The 20,757-nt window shown below is 43.5% G+C and overlaps 1 pseudogene; it reads right to left on the reverse strand.

Moving 5' to 3' along the window:
- Positions 1 to 10,729: 10,729 nt before the first annotated feature.
- On the reverse strand, positions 10,730 to 19,688 carry LOC146300568 (uncharacterized; annotated as a pseudogene).
- Between the last annotated feature and the right edge of the window lie 1,069 nt (positions 19,689 to 20,757).

Here is a 20,757-nt window from a genome sequence, read left to right on the forward strand (position 1 = left end):
GTGAATCATATCGATTAACAACGGCAAAAAAAGAGCGTACGACCATATTCAACGTGACCGAGCAGCGTTTACTCCTTGATCTTTACGACCAGTTCAAACATTTAATAACGAAAAAAGGCAATACAGCGGCAATTAATATAACGAGAGAGAAAGGCTGGCAAGAAATTACGGATCGATTGAATGCGTATGGTCTAAGTAGAAACAATGTTTAAATGTAAAAATTCTGCAATCCAACCTAATTTAGTAACATTTTTATTATAGACCTAGGCCTAACAAATTAAACTTTTTTTTTTATATTGGGGGCGCACCTCCATACAGCAACAACTTGAGTGGGGAGAAAAGGACGTGGCAGCAAGTAAAAACCAAATACAAGAACATTGTTCATAATGGTAAGTATGTCTATATACCAAACATTTTAGGATAATCAGCTTTATGCAAGAACTGTCCAATCTCATGATTGCAGCTGCCAGAAAGAAGAGTGACATCGCTGGCACTGGGGGAGGGCCACACTAGCGAACTTCACTCCAGCAGAGGAACTGGCCTTGGAGCAGAACAAGGGGAGGCCAGTAATGGAAGGCATAGAGGGTGGGACAGCCTCTGAGTCACGGCCATGTAGTCAAAGGCATAACTACATAAAAGGTTGGTTGATGTGTCGGTATTAGCATATTCTTGACCAAAAGTCTTCATTCTGACATGTTACTTGTTTCATAGTGATGGATAACTCTGTGTGCCTGTTGGAACCACCAGCCAGCATTCAGGAGGATCCTGTAAGTATGAAGTTCAAAGCACTGGTTCACTGTTAATGTTAAGTGGTGATCATTGGACAAAAAAGTGTATGGTTTCAGGGTGAAAGCCCGTCTTTCAGAGAGGAGGATGAGGAGACACTGTCAGTGTATTCAAGGAGAGCTGAGGTAATTATCCGCATATACATCCCTTATTGCCCTGCCCGTTTCGTTGTGTTCGAAAATTGGTTTGATGTTCCAATCTTCCTCTACAACCACCCTTGGTGGTCTCTCTCTCCTCAGGCAGGCGATGTTGTGGAGCAACACATGCAACTATGATGTTGCACGCCCTTTGTGGAGTCACTCGGAGGTGTTGTAGGCAGTGGAACCTCATTTTGATGAGGCCAAACGCCATCTCGATACGCGCCCTTGTGCGTGCGTGGGCAAGGTTATACTTGCGCTGCGTGTCTGTCTCCGGCTCCTGATAGGGGGTCAAGAGATAGGGCTGGCAGGCATATCCCTTGTCTCCCAGTAAAACCCCTGAAACTTCGCCTGGGTAGGGTACAAATAAATAATCGGACTAATTTATGCAGACCAAAATTGAAGGCGGTATATAAAAAAAAAGCTGTAGCCTACATTGAAATTACATTTACAATAGGCCTATACATTGAGCCTACCTTGGGACAATTGTCCGGAAATTGATGAGGCTCGAAAGATTCTTGAGTCATGCACCGAGCCAGGCCACTTTGCCTCCACGTTTGTGATGACACATTCAGCATCACAAATCATCTGAAAAAATGTTGGTCATTCGACTGGAATGATATAGCCATAAAAAGAAATGTAAGTCTATTCTACAACGCAAGCATTCTCAATAAGCTAACTTACCTGCACATTGATACTGTGCAATGACTTCCTATTCACAAAGTCTGCCTCATACGGACCGGACGGACCCTTTATACGGACATGGGTGCAGTCCACAGCCCCAATAACATTTGGGAAAGCTACAAAGGGTCAATAAATAGGTCAGCCAACAATTGTCACCTCTACACCAACAAATGTCAGTTGCTGGACCTTAACCTACCTTCGATTCCATAAAAGGCCTCCTTAATGGTACAAAGACCTCTATGACCAGGGAAGGTGATAAAGATGTTCAGCAGTTTCTTTAAAGCCATGTAAACTGCTCTTACAGAGCGGCAAACAGTCGCTTTGCCAATATGTTCTGCGTCTCCAACGGTGTAAATAAATGTGCCACTGGCAAAAAAAACAAAGTGCTATGCACACAGTCTGTGGGACTGTGAGAGCTTTAGTGCGGCGGGTGGAATTGGAAATATATGGGTGCAGCAACCTACAAATATATTGGATCCCTTCCCTGGAGAATCTGTACCGCTCATAGAGGTGATTGTCAGGATACGCCAATGGGTCTGACCGGTCCCTGAATGTACGCTCTCTTTGAAGAGCCCTTCGCACGATCACAGCTCCCTCGTTTACCACCTCGTCAATAAAAGGACACGCCATGATTGCCAATGAACAGCACGTTGAGTTCCTAAGTCTATTTATATAGGCCTACCTTTTATTTAGGATAATTGGTCAAACCTGTTTGGTGGAAAATAGGCCGCTATCTGTGTTTTTATGGCCTATCATTGTGGTATACTTAATAAAATGTAAAATGTTTTAAAGTATATTTTATACAAAAGTACATTTTTGGACTGATATAAAGTTAAGTTTAGCGTAGTGAATAATCGTTTTCCCATTGGGTCAGCGTTACAGGTAGGTGTGGGTAAGCACCAAGTCACGCTAAGCCTGATAGTTAGTCTGCCCCAGACCAGACTAGTTTCCATAAGTTGCCATAGTAACCAAGTTCGAACTACGTTGAGCTAGCTTTATGGAACCGAATGAGGTAGGAATGAGTCCGACTAACTGACATAAGTCTGGCTTATTCGGTACACTTGCTTTATGGAACAGGCCCCTGGTAACACCATGGAAACAAACACGGCTTCCTTTTACAGTCCAGTTTCAGATTACTTACTGAGTAAATAGTCCAAACATGCGCAAGAACATACCCAGTATCCAAGAAGATTTACCATGATAGTAGAGGAAAACTCTTTCTGCGGAGGTAGGTATACCAGCCAAGTAAATTAGGCCATAATCGATAAATATCTGAAAAGGTATTTTATTGGAAAGTACTATCTTATACTTTCATTAGACGTGCACTGTTACTGACATCAAGGTAACAACAGGGTAATAGTAGAGTATTTTGTTCGTAATTCTGCTGGAGCTTGGCCGTCTTTACCTACCTAGTAGCAGTGGTATTTACCCAATAACACATTATAATTTACCATATATATCTCCCGTAGTTACCAACTTACTACCAGCGGTATTTAAATAGTAATATTTAAAAGTATCCAGGTAAATACGAAGTGTTGTCTTCTGTCTTTACCTAATTAGGACCAGTGAAAATGACCCAGTAATATCCAGCACATTAGTAAATAGTGAATGGGTAAATACTTCAAATGATCTATGTATTTACCACCTTGGTACCAATCTATATAAATATATCTATATAAATAATATCTATATATAACACTGACAGGTTGAACAACACCAAGTGGTGTACTTAACCCTAACCCTTGTCTTAACTGCACGACAATGCCAACAGAGACAGAAAGAATCTGATCAAAGAGGCAGACCTGCATGCAGGGACGGACTGGGAGTAAAAATAGGCCCTGGACTTTGATCCAGACCGGCCCACCAGAACCGGTACCGTGTACGCCACTACAGCGGGCTCCTTGCTAATGCATGCAAAATCTGTGCCTGATGTGATGCTAGCTAGGGACTTCCATGCTTAATGCGAGCGCGCGTAGCGCAAGAAGCAAATTCTTTTGGCTGATTTGAGCGAAAAATTGTTTTTGGAGCTTTATGTTAAACAAACAGCCGTTTTTTAATTGATAAAACATTGTCTGGTGAAGGTAATTACATTTATGTTTCTTAGCCTGGTATTCCATCTTTATATTGTCTCTACTAGCTAGCTTTCGATCTGTCAGTGTCACTGTTGTGTATAAGTGGCACTAACAGTGCGTGTCCACTGCAGCGACGCGATGCAAGCGACATGTTTTCCATTAATTTTCTAAGGAGCAAGGGGAATCCTTTGTGTGGTGCATTGTGGGTAGCGACGCAACAGAGTTGAGATTTTTTTTCAACTTTATACAAATGAGGAGCAATTTTCGCTAGCGATGGCCAATCGGAGTGTTTTCCTGTTTCTCATAACGTAGCAACCATGGTAAACATTTCTAGCTCACAGTTTCAGAATGGAGGAGAAAATAATTGCTTGTGTTGCTGCTTACCCAGTGTTGTACGACACATCTCTGTATTCGTACAGAGATGTAAATTTAAAAAACGATGCTTGGCTCTAGGTTGCCGAAGATGTTGGTGCTCCTGGTGGGTATTTTGTACTATCAAATTCAGTCTAGTCAAATTACTTAACTTCGTTCTGTGGTAACTACAGCAGGCTAGCCTAGTTAGCCCGGCTGGGACTCCATAGTTGTATCGACAGATTAGCAGAGACTTTGCGTAATAATACGTTTTTACTAGTGCTGTCAAACAATTAAAATATTTAATCGCGATTAATCACATTAATGTCATAGTTAACTCGCGAGTAATCACAATTAATCGCAAATTTGTATCTATTCTAAATGTCCCTTGATTTCTTTTGGTCCCATTCTTTTTTCACATTTTAATGCTCTTATCAACATGGAAAAGTGGCTCAGATTGCTTCGTACAAATTTTTTTTAAATTGAAAACAACATTGCAATCGCCTGGCTTTGACGAGGGGGCGGAGAATTCGCATTAGCGAATGTGTGCTTGGTCATCAAGTTGTATTTCAGACTGGACGTGCTGCGATGATAGCTCAGTTTACAACGACAAAACACCCAGATCACTTTGGTCTTGTCAATGGAACCATTTAGCAACTTTTTAAAAGTAAACCATTCAGAATCTTATTGGCATCCATTTCGGCATCTCGCGCTTGCCATCCACTCAAAACGTAACGTTAGCCTACTACCAGAGAATGTCTAATAGTCGTAAACGGGCTCTGCTACTACTCTTCAGCAGGCTCGCAAGCCAAAAAAGTGTGTGTGGTGTGCCTGTTGTTTTGTTTTCGATCTAGCTAGATCCGGTGTGGTGTTGTAGTTTTTCTAACGTCGGTAGTTGTTGCAACAGCATGTGAAAAAAACTACAAAGTTTGCTTGGCCAAAAAGAGCGTTAATCGCGCGATTAAAAAATTGACGCCGTTAATTTGGGTTTGCGTTAACGCCGTTAATAACGCGTTAAACTGACAGCACTAGTTTTTACACGTTACATCCTGGGGGCTAAATGGTATTTACCTTTAGAGGAGTGAGTTCTAAATATTACGACGCTGCCAGCAGAGTGAGTTTTTTTTCGAAACGAAAGCTAGCTAGCTTTAGTTAGCATCTGTTACCTAGCAACCTAACATAATACTAATTAGCCTCCTAATTGTAAATTTTGAAGCCATACTATAGCGTTTGTCATATAGTTTTTGTCTATAGGAAAATAGTCGGTTGGAATGTTCAGAATCACATATATGTGAAGGTACTCTGTGGGGCCCGCTTTCGAACAATCACATATGTGACGCTACTAATTAACGGGCTAAAGCTTACCGTAGACAAATAGCGAGGCGTTCAGCTGGGCTGGGCTAGCTGTCATTAATCTTGACAATGTTCTTTAAAGTATACTATAAGTATACCAAAATATGGAACTATTTCCCGAAATAGTTAACCTTTTATACATTTTTTAAAAGCATGCTTAGAAACAGAAAATGGTATACATTTCTTCTGGAGTAGGATGTACTCTGTTTTCTATTATTATACAGCAAAAACAGTTAAAATACTTTTAAAGTACATTACAGGTTACATTTTTTTGATCCATCTTGTATATTCTAATTATTCATGTCCAGGAAAATCTATTATGCATTGCACATTTAATCTTTTTTGGTACTGAAGCTGTAACCTTAATTACTGCTCAAACATTTTGAAGCCCAATACTCTTATACTAATAATTATCAATTGGAGTATTAATGGGAAAAACGAAAAAGCTACTTGAGAAAGAAGTAGACAGAAGGGTTGCATTATGCATTTAAAAGTTATACTGTAAAACTGACTGAAGAACGAAATAACGACGTGAAAAAATGAAGATAGAGTGGCTTATTGGCTGGTCAATTCCCATGATGCAAGGCAGTAAATAGAAAATTTGCTTGTAAGTTTGACTTTTGTTCGAAACACAAATGTAACTGAATGAATTTTGTTTTATAAATGTGTCTGCTGAGAATGCAGTGTTTCGTTGCGTGGTAATTGTCATTGTTGTGCTTAGTTAACCTTTTGAGGAGTGAGTTCTAAATATTACCGACGCTGCCACCAGAGTGAGTTTTTTTTTTTTATCACATATGTGTGACGGTACTCTGTGGGGCCCGCTTTCGAACGATCACATATACGTGACGCTACTAATTGAAGGGTTAAATGACTGTTACGTTTTTATAAGAAGAGCTGGATTATTACAATGTTGGTGTATACGCAGTTAATAGCTTCTGTCTGCTAGGAATCTGCAGTGTTACTTGGCGAGGGCCCCCGTTCTCGTCAAGCGACTCAAGATCGGCGGCGTTTGAGGGGCCCCTAAACATTTAAATATATTAGTAAATCATAGTAAATGGACTTTTATTAAGTTTACTTCTTAAATACATAAAGAAATATGTTTCCAGCGCAATAAAACAATCCCCTCATTGAAGTTTGGCTAGCAACAGCATTGACTGACCTAGTTACAGGTGGGGGGAGTTGTAGGGCTTATTAGTCATAGTTTATTGGCAATGGGGCTAACGTTGATTCATGTTCCTGACTGTGTTTCATTCAAATAAATAACCTGTGTAATGAAAATCTACAATTCACGATGCATGTTTGTCCAGATCTTTGTCATGTTATTTTACAGCAAAATATCTAGAGCTAGCCTAGCTAGCTAACTGAAGCCGAGAATCACAATATGGTTTGGATGCTAAGCTGTAGCCTAACGTTCTACCCACTTAAGTCAATCCAGTTTGCTTCAACAACAGAAGTGGAAACAAGTAATGTTATCATTTCAAATGATATATAGTCAATCTGTTGAAAACAGTGTTGTGTAGACACAATAGATTTATTTTGCGCGTTTTTATTTCAAGTCTCCAACTTTGGTGTTTCAGCGAGTGCTGCTGTTGGCTGTGTTGCGTTTTTGCTCCCAGCTTCACTCGTTGATAACCAACCAATCAGCGCGCAGCTTATCTAAATATTAATGAGCATACCATAAAAGGAGAAAGCTAGTGTTTTTCCCTGGAACATTTCAGAGGATCTGTCAGAGGGCATAGAACAGCACCCGAGCCATTTTCAACCCAACCAATGTTACATACCCTATTCGGAGACCTTAAGTAACAGTGTGAAATACCCAAAAAACCCAGTCAATTGCCCCTTTAATAATCCGTTACACAGAACTTAATTATATTGAATATTAATACAAAATGATTCACACCTTCACAAAATCAACAACAACAAACAAATAATTTCTGCTTATGCAGGTAGAAACGCTAGTGCTAAATAACCCTTTAACTGGTCGGCTCCATGACGCCGTGTAAGTAGCAAGCTCCTGTGACTCTTTACCAAAAGAACCTTCAATTAAGACATGTTAGTAGGTACCTAGCAAAAAGTTGCCTCAACTTTCCTATACCTTTAGCTACGGCACTAATGCTGAAGGTTTGCTGATATAGCTGTCTGTCTTACCAGAACGGCGTATGTATGCATCGTTGCTAACGTGTGCTGATGTTGTGACTGTGTGTGTATGTGAGAAAAATTTGTGAGTTTCAGAAAGACGGAAGGAGAGCAAGGAAAGAAAATGAAGCTGAACGAATACGCTGCTTGTTTTAACCTAAATAAATGTTTTCTATGAAACGCAATATGTGGCGCCGGTGTTGATTCTGTGGGGCACAACCACAAATTAGTCTATGTGTGGGAAACACTGCAATTATGGGGAGCTAAAGGAAGAGCTCGTAAGGGACAGGCTAGTCCTCGGAATAGCAGATAAAGGCACACAACGCCATCTGTTAAGGGAGAAAGACCTCACGCTAGCCTCAGCTGTTGATCAGAATCAGAAGGGATTTTATTCGCCATGAATGTTTGCACAAACAAGGAATTTACTTTGGCAGGAAGGTGCATACATTAAACATATAGGAATATTGAAACTTAAATATGTGGACTAACTATACAACAGGAGCAAAGTCTAGCTAATACTAAGGGGGGTCTAGCTAATACTAAGGGGAATAAAATAAAATATAAGTAGTCATAATTTACAATCTAACCTAAAAAAAACAAGGTGCAGGGTGTCATTGTGCAGCTTGTGATTTAAAGTCAGAGTCCTTGGCCTTGTTAAAGTGGCCAACAGCGGATGGGAAGAAACTGTTCTTGTGGCGTGAGGTTTTGGTCTTGATGGACCGCAGCCTTCTGCCGGAGGGGAGTAGCTGAAACAGGGAGTGTCCAGGGTGGAAGGGGTCGGCCACAATCTTCCTCGCTAGCCTCAGGGACCTCGAGGTGTGCAGATCCTCGAGGGAAGGCAGATTGTAGCCGATCACCTTCTCAGCAGTGCGGATGATACGCTGCAGTCTGCTCTTGTTCTTGGCAGTGGCAGCAGCGTACCAGAATGTGATAGAAGAAGTGAGGATGGACTCAATGATGGCTGTGTAGAAGGAAGAGGGAGCTGATGTTCAGTTCCCACTTGAGGTCCTGGGAGAGGATGGTGCCCAGGAAGCCGAAGGACTCCACAGTGTTGTTGGTGTACAGGGAGAAGAGCAGAGGAGAAAGGACGCAGACCTGAGGAGATTCGGTGCTGATGGACCGGGAGTCAGAGACACACCTGCAGGTGGAGTCGGGCACATTCAGCTGGGAGAGCTTGTCCTGTAGCAGGGCGGGGATGATGGTGTTGAAGGCAGAGCTGAAGTCCACAAACAGGATCCTGGCGTAGGATGCTGGGGAGTCCAGATGCTGTAGGGTGAAGTGGAGGGCCATGTTAACGGCATCATTCACAGACATGTTGGCTCTGTAGGCAAACTGCAGTGGGTCCAGGAAGGGGTCTGTGATGGATTTGAGGTGTGCCAGCACAAGGCGCTCAAAAGACTACATTACCACAGAGGTCAGGGCGACGGGTCTGTAGTCATTAAGTCCTGTTGGCCTTGGCTTTTTGGGCACAGGGATGATGGTGGAGGATTTGAGACAGGCTGGCACATGGCATGTCTCCAGGGAGGTGTCAAAGATGTTTGTAAACACAGGAGACAGCTGGTCAGTGCAGTGCTTGAGGGTGGCAGGAGAGACAGAGTCCGGCCCAGCTGCTTTGCAGGGATTCTACCTCTTGAAAAGTCTGTTAACTTAACCCTCCTGAATGGAGAGAGTCGTCACTGGAGAGGGGGGAGAGAGGCCACATGGATAGTTCAGGACTGTCCAATTGTCTTTCAAATCTGCAGTAGAACTTGTTCAGGTCATTGGCCAGACGGAAGTTGTTGGTGGAGCGGGGGGCTCTGGGCGTGTAATTGGTGATTTGCCTGAGCCTCTCCAGACAGAAGCGGAGTCGTTAGCAGAGAATTGACGCTTCAGTTTCTCAGAGTACAGTCGTTTAGCCTCTCTCACCGCCTTGGTAAACCTGTTCTTCGACTCCTTGAATCTATCCCCTCTCCTAAAAGCTTCCTCCTTCTCTGACCTCAACCTTCTCAGCTCTGCTGAGAACCAGGGCTTGTTGTTGAAGCTCACCCTGGTGCGTGTTGTTGTACAGCAGTCCTCACAGAAGCTGATGTATGATGTCACAGCCTCAGTGAGTTCATCCAGACTATTGTACAGTCCAAACACGCCCGCAGATCCTCCATAGCCTCACTGGTAGGGATGGGTATCGAGAACCGGTTCTGTAAGGACCCAGTTCCAAATTTCTCAAAACCCGAATATCAATAAGGTCCAAGCTTATCGATACCACTATCGAGACCAAGTAATATAATGTAACGTTGACTTATGTCTCGAGAAATAAGTAACGTTAGTTAAATCAAATCACTGGTGCACAAACATACAACGTTTGACTAATAAAATGACTAAATTCAATTGAATGGCCTGCCAACCGCCTTTAAACTAAACAAAGAAGAATTTAATTGCCTCACGCGCTACTTGGATTTATTTATCATGTTGTTGCTAGCTATGATGGCAGAACGAACAAAACAGTCAAAGGCTTGGCTACATTTTATTAAAGACAAAGCAAAGTGCATTACATGTTCTAAAGTAATTTCTTGTAAAAGGGGGAAAACAAATGCAATGAACAAGCACCTCAACGTTGTGCATCAGATAAAGATAAAATGCAGTACTTCGACTGTCTCAGAGTCGCAACAGTGCAAACTTCAGCTGCCTTTGCAGGAAAATCCTCTGGTGAGCGCACCCCAACTTCATAGTGAGTCTCCGTCGTTGTTAATAATAAGCCAATTCAGGGCTCAACAGTGCAACTATTTCACTCGCATATGCCCCTAAAATTTGATGTGTGCTCGAACTGCAAAAATTATTTACGAGCACAGTGTGAGAAAAGACAAGCCCCCCCCCCCCCTCACTGCTGATCATTCAAAACATAGTCACCGCGAGCATGGCTCTGTGGGATGCTTAAGCATAGTGTTAAACAAAAACAGAGATAGAAGAAAATAGGGATAAGATAAGGAAGGTTTGGGTTCGGTTAGCTGGAAAAAGTAGAAAAAGTAAAAAAAAAAAAAAATAATAGAAAAAGTATCGATAGTGGTATCGATAAAGACTCTAATTGTTAAGCAGTCTCTAAAATGGTATCGATATCGATAAAAATTTAATGATACCCATTCCTACTCACTGGTTCACTGTTTTGATGCCCTCAGAACAGGTTCACAGATCTTCAATTTCTGCAGGTATGCAGGAATCAGATGGACCATGGTATGGTCAGAGTGGCCCAGTGCTGCACGAGGGACGCGTGGTAGGCTCTACTGACTGTAGTGTAGCAGTCATCCAGAGTGTTCTCTTCTCTGGTTGGGCATTTGATGAATTGTCTGTATTTAGGGAGTTTGTGGCTGAGATTACCTTTGTTAAAGTCGCCGAGTACAATAACAAGGGAATCCGGGTTTGCTCGCTCCACACTCAGAATCTGGTCGGTGAGCGTGCGTTGGGCCTCTTTAACCTGTGGCCATGTAAACTCTGACCAAAATGAGTGACGCGAATTCTCGTGGCGAGTAAAAAGGTTTACAGATTATACAAAATCATTCCAGATCCGGAGAACAATGTTGCAGAATCACTGTCACATCTACACACCAGCCACTGTTGATGTAGAAACAAATACCACCGCCTTTGGTTTTGCCAAAGAGTGCAGTGTCCCAATCAGCTCTCATGAGTTGAAAGCCTGCCAGTTGTAAAGCGGCGTCTAGGATCGAATCGCACAGCCATGTCTCCGTGAAGCATAAAACCGAAGTCTCTGTTTTTCACCATCAGTAGCTGAAGTTCGTCCATTTTATTGCACAGTGAACGTACGTTGGAGAGGAAAAAACTTGGAAGCACTGTTCGGATTCCACGTCTGCTTAGCCAAACTAGCGCTCCCGCTCGCTTTCCCCTTCTACGGCGTTTCACTGCATGAGCAAAGCCTAACGTGGCACTGGCTAGAATTCCCACTAAATCTGCCGCTGGAAGCAGAAAAGTGTCAAATAAGTCCACAGGAGTTGTGGTCCTTATGTTCAGAAGTACTTCTCTTGTTAGAGAATCCCGGAAATCTTGGCAGAACACTGAATTAACAGACAAAACGAGACAAAACAGAGCGCACTTAGCAACCACGGTCGAAACTCACAGATGTGCGCATGAAGGCTCTGGCCCATAAATCTAACGATACAATTCACGCAACTGACTCTAGACAGCCTATGCGCAATGGACACAAGTTCACTAAATTGCATAGAGAGGGTGAAAGAAACTGCAAGTATTGCGGACACCAGCACAAACCAGGGAGGGATGCCTGCCCTGCATCTGGTAATCACTTTGCTAGCGTCTGTCTAAAAAAACAGTTGGTCAGTCTCGCTTAAATGCCATTGACACTGTTGCAGAAACAGTACAGGATGATGATGAGGCGTACTGAATGACCTCAGCGACTGACAAGACACAAGAAAATAAGTGGTTTGTGAACCTAAAAATGAATGGTGTCAGGCAAAAGTGCCAGTTGGACTCGGGTGCCACTTGCAATGTTATGAGCCTCAAAGAAAAGATGAGGGTGGCACCAAATGGGAAAATGGCTCCAAGCCACACCAGACTGAAGCTATACTCAGGTGAGGCCATGACTTTACTTGGCCTGTTCAGAACACACTGCACAATAATGGGACTTATTTACCCGTTAGACTTTGAGATTGTGGATTCAAACCAATGCCCTCATTGTCTGGCTCAACGTGTGAATGCCTGGGTCTGATGCACTTCACTCCACCTAAGGAGCTGCACAAAGTTGATTGCATACCTCCAGGGTCTCTAACTAGCCAGCAGCTTATCAGCAGATATAATTACATTTTCACCGCACCCATTGAGTCACTCCCAGGTGAGGTCCACTTTGAGTTGGATGAGACCATCACACCTGTCCAGTGCCCGCCACACAATGTCCCAATAGCCCTCAAAGCAGCTGTGAAAGCAGAATTGGATAGACATGAGAGGGCCACCTAACCTTGGTAATAGAGCCTACTGATTGGATTAGTAATATGATGATTGTTAAGAAGCCCGATAAGATTCAAATCTGTATTGACCCAAGGCCACTAACCAAAGCGCTCAAAAGATCTCGCTACATCATGCGGCCCAAGGCCCACATGTTCTTACTGGTGGACGCACGTGAGGCCTTCCTTCAATGCAAGCTCGACAGGGAGAGCAGATTACACACCACGTTCTGAACTCTGTTGGCATCTCAGTCTCGCCAGAAATCTATCAGAGAAAACAACATGAGAAGCTGCAATTTAAAGTTCAAGAGGTGCGCTTCCACGTGCTTTCAGCGGAGGGCTGCAGGCCGGACCCCGAGAAGGTGAGGGCAGTTCAGGACATGCCAGCACCAGGTGACGTCACAGGAGTGCAGAGGTTTATAGGGTTTATCACATACCTTTCCAAATTCATGCCACGCCTCTCTGAGGTGTGCGAACCATTGCGTCGTCTCATGGACAAGGAAGTAACATGGCTGGCACTGGCTTCCAAAACATGATGCGGCAGTGGCTGAAACTAAGCTCTTAGTGTCGGCAGCACCAATTTTGAAATATTATGATGTCAACAAGCCAGTCACAGTGCAGAGTGACAAGAGCCAAAACAGTTTGGGATGCTGTCTTTTGCAAGATGGACAACCAGTGGCACTCGCCTCTCGGGCACTTACGCCGGCAGAGCGCAACTATGCTCAAATCGAAAAGGAGTGCCTGAGCATAGTGTTTGCCTGTCAACAATTTCTTTATTACCTGATGTTAGTTTCCTCGAGGATCACAATGACTCTTAATGAGTGACTTGTTGCTCTTGTAGGTTAGTTATAACGAAGTTAACTCTTGTACTCGCTGTGAAATATTTTACTGTTCTTCTACAGGTACAGTCTTGCACTGTTTGTGGTTCATGTTGTTTAAATTTGTTAACTTGTATAACTGCATGCTCTTATGGGTCTTCCTTTTGGTACTTGTTTAGTTTTATCACAATATATGCTTCATGTTTTGGCTGCTTGCAATGTTTTGGACTACCTCGTTGTTATGATCAGTGACTTATGCTCTTTTGTAAAGCTGTCTCTTGGAATTCGCTTTGGATAAAAGCGTCTGCTAAATGCATAGATGTAAATGTACCTCTATGGCAGAGGTGATGTGACTGCAGAAACCACTAATTTAACATCAGATCTTGTAGAGATAGATAACACCACATACTGCCGTTTTACGTCCCCAGTGCTCCAATGTGGTTCTGTGTCCTGGAATTCAAGTGGCACTGTGTAGATCTGAATAGTCAAGGGATGTGGTTTCAATACAATTTATTTAGATTTTACAATTACATAAGATTAAGCTTTGCTGATCAGTCATTATTGAAGGAGGTACCATCCACACAGATTGTTCATTAAGGTGATGAAGAACATTAAAAAAACACAACCTTATATTCACTTTAGATCAAATGGCATTCTATAAGGTCAATCAATTAATGTAGCAAACTCTGTGATTGGTTCACTGAAATTAGTGACAGTTTGAAACAATACATCTACATATCAACTGTCTCACTGTTCTTTGATGTAACATTCCTCCCAAAATGAGTAGATAACAAAACCACATCAGTTGATCAATCAAATGGTCCACTGTCCTTTGTGTGACCATCTACAAACAAGAACTCCATTAACTCAAAGAAACAGAACCCAGACCTTCTAGCCAAAGTTCAGCACCCATCCCCCAGACCCAACTAAGACCCCCTGGATCTTAGTTAGGCATCTTAAAACAACACAATAAATACCTTCAGACAATCTGAGTGTCGCTTCTACAGAGTAAACCACATCACAGAACCTCAGTTTCTGTCTGTAACAAAGGAACTTACTTTTTACCTCTTAAGGAAACATAGATATTGTAACTATGTCAAAAATTGCCATTACAGTCCGTATGTTTGTTTGTTTGTGTGTGGGGGGGGTGTCTTCTTCCTTCAGGTTTGTTATCCTGGGCAGGATGGCTTTGGTTGCAGTGGCTGAAAGGTTGAAGTTCCTGATCAGGACTCCGCTCCGCCCCCCCCCCTCGTCAGTGGCTGCAGCTGTGTTGTGCCTCATTTAAGCCCCAGTGGTTGACCAACTAGGAAGCTTGGCTGACTGCTGTCTCTATTGTTCTGTGTGCTGCTTTCTGACATTTGGGGGTCTGTATCTGTCATGTGTATCTGTGGTAACATTGTTCAGTATTATTTGGGATAACACTAGTGGTGGGGGAAACAAAGATTTCCGAAGTAATGAGCTATTTGACACAATTGTCTCAAAACTTTCGCTTTTTCGAAAGTTCGATACATCTTCTCCATATGGACATCTGCTGGTCAGTTTATGGTATGGCGACTGTATCGAGCGAAGGAAGGAATCAAGTGACGTCAAGTCTTCGAGACGTCAGTCTCACAATCGTCATTGACAACTTGATAAATAAAGGTGGTGTGACAAATGTTTCGATTTGCAAGTGTCAAAAATATGTTATCATATATCATGTTGTATTATAAACAACGTAACGTCTTTGCTACTTTACATTTATAACATGAATTACACAAAGTGTTAAACTGAGTATTGCTTCGTGGTAAATGCGCAGCCTCTAACTCAGACTTTGTAAGATTGCACCCTTTCACCCTGTTTTAGTCGAAGTATATGCTAAATGAATACATTATTATATGATAATGTAAGCTAGCTGTTAAGGTTTTGGAACATGCTTTTGAAACTGGGAAAGGGATGGCCACATTTGAAGGCTGGTAAAACTAGGGAAATATGTAGGCTATGTGCTTGTGTACAATCTCATCTGTATCTATCTCTGTATCTAGCTCTGGCAATCTATCTGTATCTCTGGCTCTGTCAATGAATGTATTCTATAGCGTCCGTAAATAGGCCTATGTCTCCTCTCTATAACCTACGAATATTAGTGATTTCTGATGTTTTTTAAGCCTTTGAATAAAACGCCGTTTGTCTCAGCTGCTCGTGTGGCGTCCGATGCTTCGGACGTCACTTCGACACTTCGACTCTGATCACGTGGTTTTTGCCCATTTGAAGCCACGCTCGACACGTTTGTATCAGTACCAATTGTTTCGAAAGGTCGATACCACTTCGTGAGCACGGTATCGAGCGTAACATAACTAGATAACACCCTTCTGCTTTTGTTTCCAGGGGAAAAGGGGAAAGCCACATGCTTTAGGCAAGAGGCCCCGGGGTTTACACTACCCGCAGGATAACCTTATTGTTTATATACACTAGGTAAGACCTGGGGCCTGTACTACGAATCAAGATTTGGCGTTAGCGAGGTAACTTCAGGTTCAACCCAGGGTTTTCTGTACTACGACGGTGGATCACTTGTTAACGGGGTAGATCGCCATGGTAACACATGCTGAACGGCTAACCTGGTCGGGAGCAGGTTAAGTTGGAGATCAGAGATCAACCGGTATAAAAACCCCGCCCACTAACTCATTCTTGACGATAATGTCGTCACCGTTCATAGAAGTTCCGATGGAGCTTGGTACGCGGATTGTCAGAGGTGCGCTCAGAAGAAACAGAACATTTAGAGACTGACAAAACCCTTTCGCATTCCCTCATCAGTATCTTTCTGAAAGATATAGGTTATTAGCAGAAGGAATTACGTATATTGCCAGCTTCTTGAGCCGTATTTGGCCAATGCTACACATTGAAGCTGTGCACTCACCGTCCCACAGACTGTATGCATATCGTTTCGTTATTTCGCTATGGGTACTTTGATAGTGTGGGTGATGCAGAGAACCTGAGCAAGAGCAAGAACAAGGTCTGCTCCGCTATTTGCAACAGATTTTCTTTCATGGTTGTTGCCACCATATTCTGATTAATGTCGTGGTGAAAAAGAGATTTCCAAAGTGCCCTTTGTAAAAACTTTGGACTCTAATATGTTGACAAAATGAAACAAGGTTTTTCACTCAATGTTCTGATTTCCCTTCTGGAAATGTATGCAAATGATATCATATTTTACAACTTAACCAATTCTGTTGTCCTTGGGTTGCTTTGAGCCATTTTCTAATCATTTCCATATTAGAAATGTGTTTTTTTTCCCCAATCAAAACTTTTCAAACCAAGAAGAACAATGGGTATCTGTACAAAGCTCTTCACAAGTGATACATAAATGATAATTTCACTACTTTCATTAAATGTTGATGTTTCATTCACTTTTATAGCATTTTTAGGACATTGAAAGAGATAAGTGGTGAAAACCCCCAGAAAAGATTCAAACGGCACAACAAGAAAGCCACAAAAAGGTATTAAAAAGACCAAAACTTAAAACAAAGTTTAATAAATACATCCTCATGTGTTCTCCCTTCCCTAGGAATACAGAACAATATGTCAGTGTAACTAATTTTAGTGTCATTCATTCAGTCAATTACTATCTCTTCTCATATTCCAGTTTTTCTGTCTCCAGCCTTGTTTTTTTAAATTAAAAGCCTCTAATAATCGAGCTCCAGGTTTTTTTTATTTATACAGGGCCCCTCACATTGTCTGCTCCAACCTAATACAAAAGAACATTGTTCCTTTCCAAGGCACACTTGGTCAAAGTTGAAGGTGTCCATTTGACTATTACAAGGTTCATTGCTTATACCTTGTGTCTTTGTCTTGGCTTTGAAGTGGAGGCCCTAGGCTCAGGGGGAGGAAGACGTTCCTATTCCTGCTGAGTTTAACACCATAGCAATTTAATCAATTGAGTCATATTTGAAATGAGCACTTTAAGGACTTGTGTATTATGTTGAGACCACCACCATTAGTAAGTTATCACAGACACTTCAATCACAGCCACACGTTCACACACTCTCACCATCTGTGTTGCAAGTGGTAAATACAACTCAAAAGTGTACCCCCAAAATGAGCAGGCAGACAGTTTCCTGATCATCTAGGACCTGGATGAGAAAGTAAATGGTATATTGGATCAATATTTAGCAACCACATATGGCATACATACTGGCGTATGACTATTAGTTTCACTGTTACCTCTGTATGGCACAGTGGGACGACAGTCACTGCAGAGAACAGTAATACATTTCACTCCTACAATATTCATAAATAATTGTTGAATAAACATGGTCACATAGATTAGGCTACTTGAAACATACATATGCCTGGGCTTCCAACCTGCTGCCACCAGGGTCTGAAGAAATGCCCCCTTCCATCATGGGGTGACCCTGATAGATATGCTAAAAAAGGGACGAGTTCAGGCAATTCAGCCTTGTACTTGTTGGCCTTAAAATATGTACAAGTATTGGCTTACCGTTTTGAATTATGGTTTTATTTTTTATTTGCTCCCACAATCGTTTGCCACTGCAGGGTTGCAACTGAAATAATACAGCAACAAAAGTTTAACGTTGTGGAATGCACACGTGTAATTATGATCACATCTTCAATAAGTCATGTAGCTTACGCATTTACAGCTGCTATTTTCTGCCAGATTGGCTGCTTTGTTGAATTTTGCCTATATTATATGTCTGTATTCCTGATATGATTGTATTACAATATTTCACGCAAGAGGAGCAGAAGGTTTGTAAGATTGTCTGGTCCTCCTTCGTGAAATATGCGGCTCTTGTTTCGTCCATGTTTGCGATTGGACATACGGTGCAAACACCGCCCCTTTATGTGAACGCACACGTCTCTAGATTGGAAAGATCTGGGTTGAGTTAGAGAATTGATAACCGCCGTAGTAGTACCGCTTATCGTGACTGCGATTGTTAGGCTTCGCGTAGCCGGGTAACTGAAAGTAATCCAGAGCATGTTGATCTTGATTCGTAGTACAGGCCCCTGGGCCGACCAACCCCTGTATTTTGGGTAGAGCGCCACAATGATGGTGCTAGTTAGGGGATTACAGTGATAAGGTAGGGATAGACATTATTATTTTGCTTTCTTTGTTTTGGTTGTGCCCAGCCCCTTTTCCATGCACGTTTATTTTAGAGTGAATAAAATACTGTTTAACGATAGTGTACCTTGTTGTGCACCACGACTCCATATCTCAATTCGTCCAATCCTAGGGTTCTTGTGCACAGCGGGGCGTTGCGTTCCCTCTTTCGGGAGGTGTGCATAACACGCCGCAATTGAATAGACCTGCGGCCAGCAGAGCCCGTTCCTCCTCAGGTGTATGTGCAGCCTGAAAGCATGGCCCCCAACAGCACGTCCAGCAGGGACAGCGCACCGTTTCAAGAGGACACACCAGTGCCCAATAGCACGCCGCCGAGCCCTACAACTCTACCACCCATTCAGGCCGCTGATCAGGCACATCTGAATCCTGCAGACTCCGGTGCAACCAGTGAGCTACACGACTCCATATCTCAATTCGTCCAGTCCTAGGGTTCTTGTGCGCAGCGGGGCGTTCCATTCCCTCTTTCAGGAGGCGTGCGTAACAGAATGGGGGCTCGTCCGGGATCCAAGCGATCCACGGCCCTGCTGTGCTGAGTCCCTGTGGGTTCTGGTGATTGGGGTGTGTTTGGCGTGGTAGTGACCCTGGGGGTTTGGTTGTTTGTGCCGTGTTTTGTTGTTAGCTTTGCAGCTTTGTGTGTGGTATGGCTACCTCGGCCGTGTCCAGTTTTCTTGAAGAGCCCTCTGTAGTTCGGCTAGAGGCGTTGCGTGTAGAGGACCTTCTTGCCATAGCCAACCACTATGGCCTTACGGTCCCGAAGGCGGCCCGTAAGGCTGAGCTCTTGGTCTCGGTTGGGCATGGCTTGGTGGAGAAGGGGGTGTGGTCACTTGCGAGAAAGAAGTGCAGGAGGATAGCCAGACACGTGGGCTTTCTCCGGACCGGGCGTCCTCTGCAGGCAGCACTGGTGCTTCTCTGGCTTCTGTTATGGCTGGGCTCAAGATGAGAATAGCCCGATTGGGGGTTAATTGGAGAGAGAGAGAGAAGGCCAGACCAGACTTTTCGAGTTTGAATTAGAGAAACGAAGGATAGATGCCGACTTGGAGGCGAGGGTTAGGATAAGGCAGCTAGAGCTAGAGGCCCCCTCACCAAGTCAGACGGCCCAGTTCGAGGTAAGCAAAAACATTGCACTGGTGCCGCCCTTTCGGGAGGCTGAAGTAGATGACTACTTCTTTGCTTTTGAGCGTGTGGCTGCCGCGCTGCGTTGGCCAAGGTATTTGGCCTCTTCTCCTGCTATGCAAGCTGTCAGGGAAGGCCCAGGAGGTAGTAGCTGCGCTCTCCCTGGAAGACAGTTTGCAGTACGACATAGTTAAGGCAACTGTGTTGCGTGCATATGAGTTGGTCCTCAAAGCCTATCGGCAATGGTTCAGGAACTTCAAAAATGGGACTTCATGAATATTCACTAACCCATAAAACAGTGTTTGGTGGGTCTAGTGACGGTAAGCCCTCACCTGAACAACGGGAGTGCTATTACTGTCACAAAGCAGGCCATGTGATTTCGGATTGTCCAGTTTTAGGGTTAGGAGGCAGTCCTCACCCCCCTCCGTTAGGAAAAGCGTTGGGTTAGTCCAAACTGCAAAAATGCCTGATGTTCTGTATGCTCCGTTTGTGTCTAGCGGAGCATACGCTTGCAAAGGATCAACATCATGGTAAGCAGATACGGATCCTGCGCGATACTAGTGCAGCGCAGTCAGTTATACTTGCAGACGTTTTGCCCTGGTCTGCTGAAACGTACTGGGGCTTGCATGTCCTCCTACAGGGTTTTGAAATGAAAACTGTGTCTGTTCCGTTACACTGGGACCATTCAGCGTCAGACGTTGTGTTGGGACATTTACGAGTTGGTGTGGTGCCTCGGTTGCCGGTGGAAGGAGTCACCCTGTTGTTGGGGAACAATATTGCAGGTGGTAATGTGTCTCCAGTGTTAGAGGCTGTAGACAGCCCGAAACAGCCGACGACAAATTGATTCCGGCTTGTGTCCTAACAAGGGCACAGTCTCGTAAGCTGGGAGATGTGGTGGACTTGTCCGGTTCGTTTTTGTTGAGACAGCCATAAAGGAGCCTTCAATGTCGCAGGTACAGTCTTCTCAAGTGCAACAAACGGGTGTGGAATGCAGAGTTGCACCCCTGTTGCACGACACCCAGTTGTCGATCACCCCAGACAAGCTGATCAAATGGCAAAAAGAAGACCTTAGCCTTCGCAAGTGTTTCAACGCAGTTGTCTCCTCTGAAACAGAACATAGGGACGCTTAGTACTTCGTAGATGCAGGTGTGTTAATGCGTAAATGGGACGCGCATAGAACAGGTCAGGACTGGGATACGGTTAGGCAAGTGGTTGTTCCTACCCCGTTACGACAGCAGGTGCTGTCCCTGGCTCATG

Source organism: Hypomesus nipponensis, chromosome 2, assembly GCF_054491055.1.
Source record: "Hypomesus nipponensis isolate SF chromosome 2, ASM5449105v1, whole genome shotgun sequence".
In the NCBI taxonomy this organism is placed as follows: Eukaryota; Metazoa; Chordata; class Actinopteri; order Osmeriformes; family Osmeridae; genus Hypomesus; species Hypomesus nipponensis.